General features: G+C 41.7%; 1 protein-coding gene across 2 annotated transcripts in view; it reads right to left on the bottom strand.

The window, feature by feature from the left end:
• CERS3 (ceramide synthase 3) overlaps positions 1-4,425 on the bottom strand; it is a 162,778-nt gene extending 158,353 nt beyond the window's left edge. The window contains exons 1-2 of one of the 2 annotated variants that reach the window (XM_044279414.1): positions 4,377-4,425; positions 3,264-3,311 (exon numbers count right to left, since the gene is read on the bottom strand). The gene's annotated coding sequence lies outside the window, so the exon portion shown is untranslated. The remainder of the gene's footprint in view (positions 1-3,263; positions 3,312-4,376) is intronic. The other variant, XM_044279415.1, reaches the window with a different exon arrangement.
• Between the last annotated feature and the right edge of the window lie 1,924 nt (positions 4,426-6,349).

A 6,349-nucleotide genomic window follows, 5' to 3' on the forward strand; every position in this document is an offset into this window, starting at 1 on the left:
AAACAGTGAGAAGGCCGCGGCGCTGCTGGAGTGCCACTGCCTTCTCAAACAGCTGATCGGCAGGGGTCCCAGGTGTCGGACCCCCGCCGATCAGATGCTGATGATCTATCCAGAGGATAGATCATCAGTTTAAACAAAGTGCAGAACCCCTTTAAGTATATTCAGTACATAGCAAATAAGCTGGATGTTCATTAAAAATAGGAAAACAAAAGGATAAACAAAATGATAAAATGATAAAATTGACAGAATGGTCATATATATAGTCCTGGAAAACAAGTAAGGAACAAATATGCTGGAATCTCTGACCTAAAACATAGATTGAAGCCGGGTCCCCTAGAAAGAAGTGGAACTACCAAGTTGCCAATAGAAAATGGAGAGAAATTTGATGCAGAGCTTGTGGATAGGTGTATTTACACCAGTGAATTAGCTGGAGAGTATGGGAGCACTTGGGTCCACTTTTTTATGATGTCAGAGGCCGGAAGTATGGCCTCTGGACCAGAAGTATCATGCATTCCAAGTTGGAAAGCATGTTTACTAGTTGGAAATTAGCCAAAGGTTACTGGTACATAGTTTATAATTAAACTATGAGTAGGCTATATTTTGGCCCTATTCCTAGTGCTGCTGGGGAATGTGGGAGCTCGCTGTAACACCTAGAGGAAAAGAAATCCTAAATTGCGATGCGTTCCAGCGTGGAATGCATCATCATGTTCAAAATGTAGGGAAAGTGTTTGATAAGATGGCCACTAATACTGCCAGGAATTATTCGGCCGGTATGGGAGGAGATATGAAGATGCGATGCGTTCCTGCGTGGAACGCATCTTGATGGAAGATGTGGAGGGCAAGGTTAGCATATTAAAGATGGCCGAACGCATCTCTCTGAACTAAGAGGTGGCCCCTTATTTGGTGTTGCAAGTGAACATGGCGGGCCCTAGTTCGTTACCATATTGTTTGTCAGCAATAATGTACTGTATATATAATGATAGGAGTTGATTATAGACCTGGGGTTGGTAAGATACATATAATGGCCGTGCGTTCCAATGTGGCATGGCCCTAGGTCATGTATGTGGGTATGTAAATGAATACTGGAAAGGGTGAGATTAATAGTACCAAGGGATACTAAGGGATACAAAATGGTAACGAACTAGGGCCCGTCATGTTCTCTTACAGCCCCAAATAAGGGGCCACCTCTTAGTTCAGCGCGATACGTTCCACTGTGGAACGCACGGCCATCTATGTTTTAGGTCAGAGATTCCAGCATATTTGTTCTTTTCTTTCCAGGACTATATATATATGACCATTCTGTCAATTTTATCATTTTGTTTATCCTTTTGCTTTCCTATTTTTAATGAACATTCAGCTTATTTGCATATACTTAACTAAGACTTTAGATATGAATACGGAAATATGTAGAATCAATGAACGCACACTTACCTACAAATGTGGTAATACTGGGCCATTTTGTGCTGCCTCACATATTCCCTTATTACGATAAATGAGGATACTTTTTTGACCGCCAATGCATTGTTTCTCTATTACGTACTAATATTTACTAGGGATTGTGTATAGCTGATACTTTGATTTCTATATACATCCATGTATATGTCAGATTCTTGACTGTACATATTCATATATATCTAAAATTACTGATTTATGTTTCGTTTGTAATACCTTATAATTTTTTGTAATCTTGTCTCATTACAGTGTTTGAAAAAGGTCAGAATTAACAGAAATTTTACACTTTCACTTTGAGTTGCCTTGCATAAAAAAAAAAAATAATATATATGTATATATATATATATATATATATATATACACACTATATGACCATATTCATTGGAGTGCTAAGGTTTCAAATTTTCTTCTACAGAGATCCAGCATCCAGAATGTCAGGAGTTTACCCAGCCAAAACTCTGTCCAGGGCTGTGCTGGGAGGGTTGTCAGTCCAACCAGTCAAGCCCAAGCTAGTTGACCTCTAAGTGAGGATAGAAGCTGAGACAATCTGATTTCTGGCCCAGCGTCCCATCCCAGAGCTAGGTAGAGTACTTAAAGGGGTTGTGCCACCATCAAATGGTATTTTCAAATAGTTCAGCATGAAAAGTGAGGTACTTTTGTCATTTACTTTCTGCTACAAAAATGCTCCAGTTGTGATGTATTTTCTTAACTTCATTATAATGGTGCCCGCCTGGTGTTTAATCAGTATAGTAATGTACACTCCTACCTGCTGAGGTGGTCACACACACTCAGTTCCAGCCTTCAATTTCCTCGAGCCATATATACTGCTAGAAGCTGTGACAGTTACAAGGAGAGAGTTGCAGCAGAAAGGAGACACCCCTAAGCTGCCACCCTTAATAGAATCTAGAAGAGTAATTGGAGCAATGAATGGGGGAGATCTGGATCCATGTGAGGTACAGGACTGTTTCTATCTTTATTAGATATTGTCATGTACTATATGGTATCAGATTTTTCATTTTTTTCATCAATAGTAGCATAATCCCTTTAAGTCTTCTACTCGGTCATAGCAGCTGTTGATTTGCATCTTAGTTCTCGATCTGCTCATGAATCCTCTGTGTACTGGCCTTAGCTAGTTTCTGGATTTACACCTTGTCTGCTGTTTTTAGGTCTTTGGATCCTCCTAGTATACTGTCCATGGCCAGTTTCTGGATTAACCTCATGTCTGCTGTTTGAGGATCTTTCTGTCTCTCCTGGTTCTGATCCTGCTTGTCTATCACTTTTGGCACTCCGGTCATTCTGATAGGTCTGCTTCTTGTGAACTCACACCCGTTTTCTTCTACCTTACTTCACAGGTGTAACATTGGTCCTAGCACCAGGCCTCGCAGCAGGTTCTGGTGTAGAACCAAGGGTAGCCTTAGCATTTTACCACCCAGAGTGGTTTATGAAGACTGGTAGCAGATTCTGGGTTTGCTAGTTGTGGTTCCAGACTATAGTATTTCCTTACACGGAGTTGGCCTTGTGCAGTATCATGATTAATACCCTCCTTATAGTGCTCAAGTAATGCAAATATGAAGTTCCCAAATAATAAAATCACACAATGCCCAAGTAACATTGATGTAGGACCCCCCCCCCCCCCTTTTGTGTTTCTAGTATTGATGTAGGATAAACTAGCCATGTATCTGCTTTCTATAGGTTTGGCACCAAGAGATTAGAGTTTTAGGGTGTTCACTTCATTGGTGACAAGTTATTATCCCTGTGTAGCCCTGGGGAGTCGGACAGACATTTTCACATACAGATGTTGTGTTCCTTACCTTTCCTCTTGGTTTGATCAAACCAAACTTGTACGTTATTCACAACACCTGAAAGAGTAATGAAAAAGTATTTTTTTTTTTAAAGATGTCCATTTATCCCAGGATACAGTACTGTATCGTGAACCAGAAGGAAAAATGAGGAGCCTCTTACATGGGTTGCTGCTAAGCCCTCTAAAAGCGCTGATCTACGCTATACGTCGATCTGCACTCATTTAATGTGCCTTTAACATGGCCCGGTGCTGTTTGGTAGCACATCCCATTTACATGGGGCGATCTACCAACAACGATTTTAGGTGCCACATGAAAGATGTGATCTTGGGTGACCAGTAGCTATTTACACAGGCCATTTAATGGAAACAAGCGTTCATATTAATTCCTGAGAACTGGTCCAATCTTTGGCCAATGTAAAAGAGCTTTAAAGAAGGATACATCCATACTTCCTGTCTGTAAACCCAGTAAAGAATATTACAACGAGTCTCCCGGGCCTACACTGGCTGCTTACAAAATAAAAATAATAGATCATAAAGAATAGATTGTACTGCAGAACATGTGGAGATAAGATTAACTTTACTGTTTCTGTAAAGTGCAATGATCCATTAGCAAATATGAGCATGGCTCATGCGGTAAAATGTCTCTTTTATTTTGCAATCCACAGGTGGATGAATAGTAGAATGCACAGTGTTCAAGGTTCAAGTTAAATGTAGGGTAACAAATTGTGGCTGCAACAGCTGAGCCAGCACTGCGGGATTGTGTAATCCATCCAGTGTGTGAAAGCCAAGTCTGAGAGGGTTGCGATAGAAACCTTTCACATACATTACGAGATTTATTCCACAACATTCAGCAGAGAAAGCAAATTCAAGGAGCAGAGCCAGAAATGGGAATTGCAATAGACTTTAACTACAGTCTGCCAGCATCACCAGAAGTGTAAAAAATAATAATAGTGAATGGTGGAAGCGTTTTTCAGCAGAGGTGGTGCTGGCGCATACAGTAGGAAATGAGAATAACTTGGGTTAAGTCTGTGGATCAAATATCATCTGTTGTTCTACATTCACTAGGAAAAAATGCCTCTTTTGGAATAAAGGCTTGTATGAATGGACATGGGGAATGACTTACTTTTTCCCTTCATGAGCAGCCTTCTCCCGCCTTGACTAGTGCCCCAGCTCTGCAAACACAGAAGGAAAAGACACATCAGGGAAGCTTTGTTCCTGTATTATCAATCTATCTGCAAATCAGTAACTTTCCCTAGTAACTATTGGTTGTAGATGATTAAATTGCCAGAGAGAAGAATGTTTTTAGAGAATGGGCAATGCATCCTCACAAAGACATGCCGTTTTAAGGTCATGTAGGTGCAGCTGTAATGTACATCAGACATTGTACTCTTGCCCTCTCAATTTACACAGTGTGAGCAGATCAAACTTTTAGGGTACGGCCATGAATTCAGGATTCCTGAGGCTGTTTTGGAAGCTAAAATCAAAAGTGGATCACAATTCCTACCGGTATTATAAGACCTTTATATCAGAGCTGTTTCCCCACATGATGGCCCTCTTTAACTTGTTTCTAGCTGGAGAGTCAGTCCCTACTTCCATGTCCCACTCTTACCTTATGTAGAAGAGACCCCTTGGAATTATAGACTGATTGCACTCTTAAATTCAAACCTTTACAAAAATTCTGGCCTCCCGGCTTAGCTTTAACCTCCCATCCTTGATCCAGAAGGACCAAGCTGGTTTTGTGCCATGTAGACAGGGAGGAGATAATACCCAGAGAAATATCACTTTATTAGATATGGTCAGTCACTCGGGGGAGGCCTTGCAGCTTAGTTTAGTTGCTGAAAAGGCTTTTGACCACTTAAGCTGGCCGTTTATGTTCGCCACCTTGAAAGCTTACGGATTCTCTTGCTCTTTCCTTCAGGCCATTCGCAGTTTGTACTCCTTTCCCGTAGCGATGGTTAAGCTTCCACGTGCTACGGCTCAACATTTACACATTAAAAATGGCACGAGACAGGGATATCCCCCTTATTGTTTGCACTGTGCATTGGAACCCTGGTTGCGACCATTAGGACGAGTGTAGATGTCCAGGGTGTCATGGTTAGAGATAAAGGGGGTCTTTTATTAAACAGAAATGTGCCTAAATTAGGCATATTTCTAGGACAGGTGGCAGCACAAAGGTCCTTTGCGCTGCAATCTGTAACTTTCCGTTGCTCGTGTCAGGTCTAAAAAAGGGGATGTGGCTTGGAAGGGGGCGGGTCGACAGGCCCAGCTCATTCCTCACTTTCTACTCCTGTTTTAGGTGTAGAAAATGGTCTAAATGTAAGACGGCTCAGAAGCCGTCTTACATTAAGAAGTGACGGTGGATCTGCTGAAGTTATGTAGAGGGCAGCACCTCTTCAAAACTCCGGGAAACCACCGCGAGAGGAGGGCTTTATTAAGACCACCGTTTAAAATGCTGGTCTTAATAAATGACCCCCAGAGTGTTTAAAATATCATTATTTGCGGATGATGTCCTGCTTACTCTAACTCTATATCTCTCTCCCCAATCTCCAATCCATCCTGCATAATATAGGGATTCTGTTGGGATATAAGGTCAGCACCCACAAGACAATTTTCCCCGGGATACCCTCTGTACACTTCAGGCTAATTTTCCCTTTAATTGATGTAAAGGATCTCCTGACACCCCGACTGCGTACCTCCGTTGATGGATGCTCCCAGTGCCTCCCGAGGAATCCAAGCACTCCGCTCGACACCGATACCACCACAGGAACCAGGAACAGGAACAGCTCTTACAAGAGCTAGAAGTAATAGCCAGGGGAGTATACAGGTATAGCAATCCCCACACACATGAGACGAGGCTCTGTGTTGAATGTAAAACAGCAACTCTTTATTGAACAAACAGCATTGACTTATATACACATGACATACTGATGACATGACACAGCAGCCAATCCTATACAGTTTAAACACAAAACTAACCGTATTCAACAAACACACTGGCATTGTCTGAGACACAATTAAATAACACACTGGCATTGTCTGAGACGCAATTAACTAACACACTGGCATTGTCTGAGACGCAACTAACAAAGACACTGG

Source organism: Bufo gargarizans, chromosome 2 (assembly GCF_014858855.1).
Source record: "Bufo gargarizans isolate SCDJY-AF-19 chromosome 2, ASM1485885v1, whole genome shotgun sequence".
Classification (NCBI taxonomy): domain Eukaryota; kingdom Metazoa; phylum Chordata; class Amphibia; order Anura; family Bufonidae; genus Bufo; species Bufo gargarizans.